The sequence below is a fragment of the Puma concolor genome, chromosome C2 (assembly GCF_028749965.1).
Source record: "Puma concolor isolate L17-30 chromosome C2, mPumCon1.1.hap2, whole genome shotgun sequence".
Lineage (NCBI taxonomy): Eukaryota > Metazoa > Chordata > Mammalia > Carnivora > Felidae > Puma > Puma concolor.
Window position 1 is genome coordinate 156823022 of NC_141675.1, and position 10904 is coordinate 156833925.

A 10904-nucleotide genomic window follows, 5' to 3' on the forward strand; every position below is an offset into this window, starting at 1 on the left:
CAGTGGAGGATGGGGTCTTGGGCTCAAGGAGGCTTGGGCGCTGGAGTGCACCTATCACGGGCACCCTTAGCCACACTGGGAACGCCTGGAGTGTGCCTCTGTTACTCAGGTGCTCAGAACTTCCTTGAAGAGGGACCACCAGCATCCTTCACCGTGGGATGGAGGCCAGGTCCCTTTGAGGAAGGGCCTTGCATCGAGGCCACAAGTGCCGTGATGGGCCTTCCCCAAGCCTTCCCCAGAATGATCAGAGCCACCCACCAGTGCTATGGGTTCAACTGTGTCCCCTCAAAAGATGTGGAAGTCCTAGCCTCCAGTACCTGTGAATGGGACCTTATTTGGAAATAAGATCTTTGCAGATGACCAGGTTAAGATGAGGTCATTGGCGTGGACCCTAATCCGATATGCCCGGTGTCCTTACAAAAGGGGACATTCGGACACAGACATACCCAGAGGGCGGATGATGTAAAGACACAAGCCAAGGAATGCTTGAGTCTCCAGAAGCCGGGAGAGGGGCCCGAGATAGATTCACTCTCAGAAGGACCTAACCCTGGGGCCACCTTGATTTTGGACCTCCAGCCTCCGGACTGTGTGACCATAAGTTTCGGTTGTAAGTTCCGTTTGTGGTACTTGATTACAGCAGTTCTGGAAGACTAATCCAAGCAGGGTGAGTGAGCACCAGAGAAAGGAAAATATTTGGAGTTTCTGATGGTCATTAAATATGAGCTCTGAACACCACTAACCCCGAGACCCAAACTCATGTGAGTCACCAAAAAGGGATCCCGTGGGTTTCAGGCCCGAGATGGACTCTTGGCCCGAGTCTGTCCCATTATGGGTCCCTTGGGGACCTCCCCAGGCCCAGCGAGACCAGCAGCCCTCTTTGCAAAAGACCCAGCAGTAAATACACCTGGCCTTCTGGGCTACTTTGCTCTCGGTCGTGCATCTTCTTTGCTTTATTTTTGCAACCCTTAAAAAGTACAGAAACCGTTTTTAGTTTGCAGGTTCACAGGCAACGTTTGGCCCCCAGACCGTCCTCTGTTAAGCCCTGTGCCTACAGTATCATAAATGTAATTGCAGCTGAGGCTCCAGAGGGGGTAGCTTTCCTGGAGCACCCCCTCACCCCCACCCCCCGGCCACCCGGCCCCTGATCTGCAGGGACCGACCCGGACAATGTCTGCCCTTCCCCCCTTCCCTTTAGACAAATTAGTCCACAGGATTTTGCTATCGTGTGGCCCGGGCCACAATACACCCCCACAGTGTGGCAGGTTGAGGCTCCTGCCAGCTCTCCTGCTCTGTCAGAACACTCTGGAGAGACCTTGGACACAGTGCTAAACGCCCTGCTGGCCCATTACACTGGTGTCATGAGGTTACGTCAGCTGGATTTGGAACATAGGACCGAGGACGCCTTCGGAAAGCCCACGCGCGTCAGAGATCGCAACCGCAGAAGTTCAGGGTCCCCGGCCTGTTAGTGGGGTGTTTGGGAGTGTGGGGCAGTGGAAGCCTTCTCTCTAAAGGGGGAGATAAACCTCTGCACCTGCACCACTCACCCCAACAAATACATGTGGGCCTGTTTGGATTTCGGAGGTGACATATGCTAGATGTAAACGTTCTGTTCTGGCTCCTCGGCCAGGCTATCAGTAAAGATTGCGGTTTCGAGAGGACGTCAGAACAGCACACGCCTCACAGGAGCGGGCGGGGCTGTGATGCGAGAGCCCTGACCCTCGGGGCCGGGAGGCCGGACGTCTTGAGAAGTAGGCACAGCCGAGGCGGACGCTGTATGGTCGGGTCTGCACGATCCTTCCCTCTGAGCCTCCAGCTGCCGGTGGCCCACACTTGTGAATTAACAGAATGCACAGTCCACGGCGTGGGATACAGAACAGTGCAGTGTAGGGCAAGGAAATGTAACGATGGGCAAGTAATTCGCCTGTCTTTCCACGTGGCCCAGCACGCGGGAGCAGTTACCTTGACAGAATGTGGACTCATGTGCTCAGCGGGCAGCTGGTGGCCCATACGTCAGCCAATGCCTTAGACCAGAGCAGTATATGGTTCCTTCTCAACCCAAGTGCCCACATCTGGGCACCAAGTGACAGATGATTATAGGACGGGACTCCTGGAAGAAATGTTGCTTCTGATGCCCATGACCGCAGCCCTCATGGGCTGGAGTGTTGTGGCCCACGACAGGCTGGCTTCCAATCAGAAACACACTCCTGGGTCCACTGAATTGTCCGTGAGGGCTGCTGTTCCTGCCTCCAAAACAGCAGACAGAGGAGGAGGTGTGACTGGAGGGACCGGTCCCAACCGTCAAGGGACATAGTGCTTCTGCACAGCGGGGTCTGGGAGAACGATGCTTGTTCTGTGCCCTTGCTCTGTGCCGACAGCTCGGAGCCTGGAGCCTGTTTTGGATTCTGTGTCTCCCTCTCTCTCTCTGACCCTCCCCCATTCATGCTCTGTCTCTCTCTGTCTCAAAAAAATAAACATTAAAAAAATTTTTTTAAAAATATGTTAAAACTATGAAGTTTATAGTACACTGGATGAACAAAGGTTTAGAAACTGTGAGACATAAGCGTCTTACGCACGTCAGAATTTAAAACCCTGGAGTGCCCCTGGATACAGAAGCAAAGAATAGGAACACAAAACCTTAGAAGACCATATGTAAATGCCTAAAAACTACAGGAGAGGTGAGAACAATAATTAGTAGTCAAAGAAATAATTTAAAATGACTGTAACAGGGGCTCTGGGTGGCTCAGTCGGTTGAGCGTCCAACTCTTGGTTTCGGCTCAGGTCACTATCTCACGGTTCATGGGATCGAGCCCCACATCGGGCTCCATGCTGAGTGTGGAGGCTGCTTGGGATTCTCTCTCCCTCTCTCTCTGCCCTTCCCTGCTTACTCTTGCGCTCTCTCTCTCCAAATAAGTAAATAAACTTTAGAAATAAATGAATCAATTAAACAATAAAATAAAATGACTGTAACAGTTTAATTCCGAGGAGGCCACCGTTGGGGCTGAATCTTGGTGTTTGGAGCCTTGATCCACGGAAGGGGGTGTTGAGCCCTGACGTTTCATCTCCCGGCGAGCAGGGTGGTGGTGGCTGGGGCGGGGCCGTGTCAGGGAGGAGAGAGCGTAGAGGCTCCCCGTGTTCACCATTTCTGTTCCCTTCACGGCCAAGTCTGCATCTCCCTGGCCTGCCCTGCATGGCCTTGGGCTTTCTGGATGAGACAAGGACTTGAGGGACAGGAAAGGGTGGCTTCCCTCAGTGAGGTTGCTGAAATCTCCAAGATAACAGACGCTGCAGGCCGGCCCCAGATCTGTGTTTGACTTCAGGGAAGGTGCCAGGAAGCAGGTGTTGGGGCAAACACATCGGGGTGTGGCCCACGGTGAGGCCTGCTTGGTCCAATACCCCTCGCTTGACTGGCTCACCGACTGTGGGGTCAGGGCAACACTCTCCTTCCTTTTGGAGGAGAGTGAAATCTTTACATGCGACTCATACGAACACAGTATTTTCGAGTATAAAGTCGGTTACACTCATTACAGAAACAGTTCAATGACAAGGAAAAGCAGAATCCCGATGTGACTCGCCATCTTGCCCCCTGCTGTTTCTCCTTTCTTTTCCCTACTGAGTTGTTCTTCACCCTCTTTGCCGTATTCTTTTTGGTGTGACCAGAACATTCTCCATGTTACTGCCAATTCCATACGGTAAGCTGCTGACGGTTCCATGGTGCTTCCTCAGACCCGCCATACCCACACTTCGTTGATGATTTTTACATCATGGGTCAATTCTGGGTTGTTTACGATTCTTCATGATTACTGGGATTTCTTTCACAAACGTCTTCATGTGAGATGATTTTTTCTGTGCTTTGGACGGTTTCCTTGGGGCAGCCCCCAAAGTACATTTACTGGGCCTGGGAGTGTGTTCTTCCTAAGGCTCCGGATACACAGCACCGCACACCGACTTCCACCCAGGCGATGTTCATTTCCGCTCGCCCTGGACGGAGGCGTCCATTCACCCAACCGCCATCTTCTGGTTTAAGAACCAAAATTTGACAATTTTGCACAACTGGCACTCCCTGATGTGGCCCCACTCCCCCTGTCACCACCCTGCGCACTCCAAGACGAAACGTCAGGGCTCAGCGCCCCCTTCCGTGGATCAAGTCTCCAAAAGCCAATATTGGGCCCCAACCATGCCCTTCTAGGCATTTAAAACTAGCAGCGAGCGACGAGGGAGCCAATGCCAAGTCTGTCACCAGCAAGCCAGCGCCTCCAGCATCCGGGATGTGCCAAGCTGAACCTCCCCCACGCGGCTCAGCACCACCCAGGGCTGAGCAAAGCCCGGCTTCTCCCAGCAGGTGAGTCTGGAATTCATCTGCTGGTTCCTCTGCCCGGTGCCGGGGAATATGGGGGAAGTGTGGCCTCTGAACATCCTCCCATCCATCGGCAACCCCGTCCCTGTGGTGAGGAACCCGGCCCGCCCCTCATGTGGTGATGACGGCACCCCTTCCTCCTTCCTGCAAGCTGGAATCTGCCTCTTCGGGCTCAGTGCTCCACCTCTCTGACCAGAGTGCTGGCTGGTCCCCGGGATCCACTATATTCCCCCGACCAGCCCCCAACGGAGCCCTGTGATACGGCCCTTTGGTCAGCTTCAACCGTGTCGACCCCAGACATAGGCGTGCGGGTCGGTTTTCTATTTCACACGTGGGGATTTTCCATCTGGCCTGCACTGTTGGTGAACAGTCCCTTGTCCCGCTGAGCAAGGAACAAGAGGCATTGCACGTGAATTACTATTATTGGGAGCTTCCTGGTGATGGCAGTTCAGGTCCCTGTTCTGTTCTGAGGCCATTGTGCTACGCTATTTAAAAGTCCCAGAGATAGAGACGCCCGGGGGGCTCAGCCGGTTGAGCGTCCGACTTCGGTCGTGATCTCACGGTTCGTGAGTTCAAGCCCCGCGTCGGGCTCTGTGCTGACAGCTCGGAGCCTAGAACCTGCTTCGGATTCTCCCTTCCCTGCTCATGCTCTGTCTCTCTCTCCCTCTCTCTCAAAAACAAATAAACATATTTTTTTAATTAAAAAAATAAATAAATAAACGTCCCAGAGATGAAGGCAGAACAAAGAAGGGGCCAGAGCGTCCTCTAGTCTCAGCTGATGGACAGGGAGACTCTTTTACTGGACAAAGGCCCTAGGGTTGGTCTGAAGATCCCCCAAAAACTTTACTTCCTGTTTATACCTTTTATTCATCTTCCCTTGGTTATTTGCTTCTTCTAAACGTGGTTACCGAGGGCTGGGTCCTACAGCTCGGGCAGGTCTGGTCACACGGTGATGCTTGGATTATGATGCATAAAGGATTGTGCCTCTTAGACCAAGTCCTAGCTCGTTGGTTGTGTCCTCGCCTGGTCCTCATGTCCCTGCGGGGCACAGCGGCCCTGATGACAGCCTGGCATCCCTCTGAGCTAGTTGTCAGGGTTCCAGCTTCTGTGCAAACCTCACACCTGCTGGAGACAAAACCAAAAACGTTTTTATCATTACGACTTTTATCATTACAGTTGTTACTGGAAGTTTATGCAAAACCAAACCGCAGAAACAATCTCCCCCAGCCGGGATCCTGTTTCCTCTTCCTGACAACCCTAAGATTTAGCCCAGGCGGGTGATCGGGGAGGGCTCTGGGGGGTAGGGGTGAGATGAAGAAACCGCCTGAGCTCCGTGGTTAGGCCAAGGTGGTGAAGGCTGGAGCCCGCCCTCAGGCGATGTTTGTGCTCCACAAGGCGGCCTCACTGCTCCGATGGCAGCCACTGGGACGCCCCCGGAAGCCGGCTGACGTCAGGTGCCAGTCACACTCCCAGACACGACCGCGTAAAGGGTGAGCCAGCGCGGGTTGGTCAGCAGCCCTCTCTATGGTATGACCAGCAACGTTGACAGGAGTGACTTTATTTTTAAAATATAAGTGAGAAGCCATCCAAGATTCTCCCCATATTTTCCTCTCTCCCCACATCCTTGGATACTTTCTTCAATAGCAAGAAAGATGGCAGGGAGTTATCGAGCTTGGGGCCAAACTCAGCCCAGAGGTCTCGCGTGAAACTCACCCTGAACACAGGAGGCGGGGAATAGCTTCATACCCACAAGGTCCTCTGTGACATTCTATTTTTTTGTTTCTTTTTTTAGAGAGAGACAGAGAGTGCAAGTGGGGGAGAGGGGCAAAGGACAGAGAGAGGGAGAGAGAATCTTAAGCAGACTCCACACTCAGCCCGGAGCGCAAAAGGGGGCTCGATCTAATGACCCCAGGATCACGACCTGAGCTGAAATCGAGTTGGATGCTTCACCCACCGAGCCACCCAGGCACCCCTAGTGACATTCTATGTTTAAATCCCTGCTTCTAAAAGGGGGCATCATGGGGCATCACGGTTCCTAAGCGTGTCAGCGGAAAGATTAGACTTGCCTTGAAAGTCTGCCCTTCCTGTTTTTCGTCTTTCCACATGAGGAGGTAATGAAAACAAATTTCAAAAACATGTCAAAGGGGAAAGTCAGTTTCTGAGACCCGAGGTCCTGGCCTCCCCGACCAGAATCGGTACCCAGGATGGCGAGAAGAGGAAGGTGACAGTGGCTCAAAAAAAAAAAAAAAACATGTGGTATGTGCATTCTTGAAAATTTTATGACACTTCTGTCGCTTTAAAACATCATTTTGCGTTTTAGGGGCGCCGGGGTGGCTCCGTCGGTTGAACGTCCGACTTCGGCTCAGGTCACGATCTCGCGGTCTGTGGGTTCGAGCCCCGCGTCCGGCTCTGTGCTGCCAGCTCGGAGCCTGGAGCCTGCTTCGGATCCTGGGTCTCCCTCTCTCTCTGCCCCTCCCCCATTCATGCTCTGTCTCTCTCTGCCTCAAAAATAAACATTAAAAAACCCCCATCATTTTGCATTTTAAGACTTCAAAATGTATTAGTTCTTACGATGAGACAGCACCAACAGATGAAGCAAACACTGATAGAGGAGAAAAGGGAACTAGATTACCCACAGTTATCATAGGGGACCCCAAGATGCCCTCCCAGCCACTCACAGAACTACTGGTCAGGGAATCAGCAGAGACGAGGGGATCGGAGCCACACCCCACTCTCAGGACCAGCTGGTATTTACAGGACACACAGCCCCACAATAGCAAGGTGCACACTGTTTTTGTCCACGTACGTTCACCAAGGAGGACCACATACTGGGTCGTGAGACAACTGCCAACAAATCTAAAAGAACTTTTTAAAAAAAATCACACAGGGTACGTTCTCTGACCATAACGGGATCAGACGAGAAATCGACAGCAGACAGGGAAATCTCTAAACATGTGGAAGTTAAATCACACACCACTCAATAATCCTTAGGTCAACAAGGAAGTTTCAAAAGCAATTTAGAAGTGCACAAACCGAATGAAAATGAATACGTGACATATCAAAGTGTGCGGGACTCTGGCTAAGGCAGCGCCGAGAGGGAATTCTGTCGCATCAACTTACACGGGAGATGAGGAGGGTTCTCAGATCAAAGCCTGAGTCTTCATCAGCCCCTGGGGGAGTACAGATTAAAACCGTAGTCAGATATCACCACTCACCTACCAGAATGGCTGAAATGAGAAGCTGTCGCAGCACCAGATGCCGACAAGGGCTGGGAAAACTGGAGCCCTCCCACATTCCTGGTGGGGATGTAAAACGTTGGGGCCACGCTGGGAGAGAGCGTGCAGCTTCTTAAAAGCCCGCACTGTGCACGTACGGTCTCACCCAGCAACCTCAGAGACGCAGGCCGTTTGGTTCCACGACGCGAGAGCCGTGAGCCATTCTTCAGGAGGGAGACCAGGGCTTGCCAGGGCTTAGAACAAGGGCACGTGTGGAGGATTTGTGAGGGGGTTCAGTGTGGTTTAAATGGGGGGAGCTTTGGGGTGCCCGGGTGGCTCAGTCCGTTGAGCGACCGACTTCAGCTCAGGTCATGATCTCGCGGTCCGTGAGTTCGAGCCCCGCGTCGGGCTCCGTGCTGACAGCTCAGAGCCCGGAACCTGCTTCGGATTCTGTGTCTCCCTCGCTCTCTGCCCCTCCCCCACTCGTGCTCTGTCTCTCTCTGTCTCAGAAATAAACATTAAAACAAAATTTAAAAAGTAAAAGTAAATAAATGGGGGGATCTTTGTGGCCATGGAGCTGCTCAGTATTGTCCCTGCGGTGGGGGACACACGAACCCCCACGTGCCCTACACAGTATCCAGAGCTACGTGCACACACACACCGCGTACACAAATACGTATACGTTTACACACACACACCCCATAGGCAGATGCACACTCACTGCACACATATGCACAATTACAAACAACACCATGCAGATACATACGGTAAGATACACAGAGACACGTGGAGACACATACTGCGTATCAGTAAGACTGGACAAGTCTGGGGGTGCCTGGGCGGCTCAATCCGTTGAGCGTCCAACTCTTGATTGCGGCTCGGGTCGCGATCTCATGGTTCTTGGGTTCGAGACCCTGCACTGTCAGCACAGAGCCTGCTTGGGATTCTCTCTCTCTCTTCCCCTCTCTCTCTCTCTCTCCCCTCCTCCTCCTCCCTCCACTGTCTCTCTCCCTCTGTCTCTCAAAATAATTAAATACATTTTTAAAAAAAGAAAAGACGGAAGAAATCTGGATAAGATCAGGGGATCTTAACACTGTCGATAACCTGCTTGTGCTGCTGGACTGTGGTCTTGCAACGTTATCCTTAGGGGAAAACTGGGCAGTTCATAGGAGACCCCTCTCTGCACTCTTCCTATGACGGCATGTGATTCTATCATTATCTCAATAAAATAAAATAAAATAAAAATAAAACAAATAAAAATAAAATAAAATATAAAATATAAAATAAAAAAATAAAATAAAATAAAATAAAAACTTCAATTAAAGCAGACCGATAAGAATGATTCTGAAATCATAGCGTTTCTGACCACGTAAACCAAAGAAAACTTTATTTATGTGTTTCTTTTAATGTTTATCACTTTGAGAGAGACAGAGCATGAGCAGGGGAGAAGCAGAGAGAGAGGGGGACCCAGAATCCGAAGCAGGCTCCAGGCTCCGAGCTGTCAGCACAGAGCCCCATGCAGGGCTCGACCCCACGAAATGTGAGATCCTGACCTGAGGCCAAAGTCGGGCACTTAACCGACTGAGCCACCCAGGCGCCCAAACCAAAGAGAACTTGAAATAAGTGGTTTTGAATGAAATACAGAGAACAAACTGTGGGTGGCTGGAGGGGAGGTGGGTGGGGGACGGGCTAGATGGGTGACAGGCATGAAGGAGGCGCTTGTCGGGATGAGCACTGGGTGGGGGTGGGGGGTGTCCTATGTAAGAGATGAATCACTGGGCTCTACTCTGAAACCAAGGCTACACTGCATGTGAACTAACTTGAATATAAACAAATTTGTTTTAAAGTCATTCTGAAGGTTATTTTCCTCAACCACCCTCTGGGTGATTGGCGACGGCTCTTGGCGACGGCTCCCGTCCTGGGGGTGTGAGAGCGTGTGGGAGTGGACAACCGAGTCCCCCTGCCAGGAAGATAAGGGGCCTCCCAGCCCCCCCTACAGGGGCCCACGGAGGGACTCTGCCTGAAGCCGGGGAGCCCCGGGACTGAGTGCAGCCACAGGCCCGACTCCCTTGGGGGATGGAAAGGACTCGGCGCTGGGATCTCGCCTACGGGCTCTGAGTCACGGTGGGGGCTGGCAGGTGTGGCTGTGGTGCACAGCTCTGAAGCTGGTCTGGCAGCCAGCAGCCCGGTGACGAAGCCGGGAGGAAGGTGAGATGTGTCACTCGGGTCAGGCCAGGAGGCAGCTGCCGGGAGCTGGAAAAGATTCTGGAATTTTCCAGTGACCAGGAGGCATGAGTGGGCTGCCTTCCCCAGAGCCCCACCTGGCGGCCAGGCCTGGGAAGTTTCTAGGTCTCCTTTGAAGAAGGCTCTCTGGGAGCGCCTGGGGGGCTCCGTCGGTGAAGCGTCTGACTTCGGCTCAGGTCATGATCTCGCGGTTCGTGAGTTCGAGCCCCGTGGCGGGCTCTGGGCTGACGGCTCAGAGCCTGGTTCAGCTTCTGGGTCTCCCTCTCTCTCTGTCCCTCCCCCACTCAAGCTCTCTCTCTCTCTCTGTCTCAAAACTAAATAAATCTTAAAAAGATTAAAAGAAGAAAAAAAGAAGGCCCTCTGGGTGTGAGCTCTCTGGACCCTCGGGCAGCGATGGCTTCTGTCCCTTCCCCTTTCTTGCCTTTTCCTCCGGTGCTTCCAGGACTGTGTTGGCAACCACTATCGGCCGCCGTGGGCACCACGGGGAGACCAGGGAGCTCGGCGCGTCTGCAGCCCCCCTCGCTGCCCCCACCCGACCAAGGAAAGCAGGAGGGTGGGAGCTTCCAGGGTGCAAGTAAGAAATTTGGGGGAAAATTCAGAGCACGTAGGCACCCCAGAAGGGACAGGTGACCTGGGACGTTTCTGGAAGTGACACAGGAGCAGTCCAGCCGGCCGCGGCTCTCCGCCCTCAGCTCAGCCGGCCACCCGTGCGGATGCAGGGAACGTCGTGCCAGAAACCATCACCATGGCGGCAAGCTTTCCCTCTGGTGGGGAGAAGGGGGTCCAACGGGTAGGTTGCCGAAAGTAATCTATCTGAAGCCTGTGTCTCAGATTACGCAGCAGACGCCCTGTGCTTGTCGGCCATGGCTCTGTCTCTGTGCCACTGGTGAGACCCCGTGCCTCCCGGCTGCTGGGGCCCTGACCAGGAATCCGCATCTGCCCGCCTGGAGGGCGTGGTCCTCACACACACACACACACACACACACACACACACACGCACGCACCAACCCCCCGGTGCCCTTCGGGGCATCTCGCAGCCAGTCGGACCTTGGACGCGGAGGCCGGTAACCTGGAACTTCCTCCAGGGCCAC

At 53.2% G+C, this 10904-nt stretch overlaps 1 long non-coding RNA gene across 1 annotated transcript; it reads left to right on the forward strand.

Annotated features, from left to right (window-relative positions):
• Positions 1-4367: 4367 nt before the first annotated feature.
• Positions 4368-6880, forward strand: LOC147577644 (uncharacterized). Its single transcript, XR_015240485.1, has 2 exons — positions 4368-5234; positions 5267-6880. It is a non-coding gene; the product is annotated as an uncharacterized LOC147577644 (long non-coding RNA).
• Positions 6881-10904: the final 4024 nt, after the last annotated feature.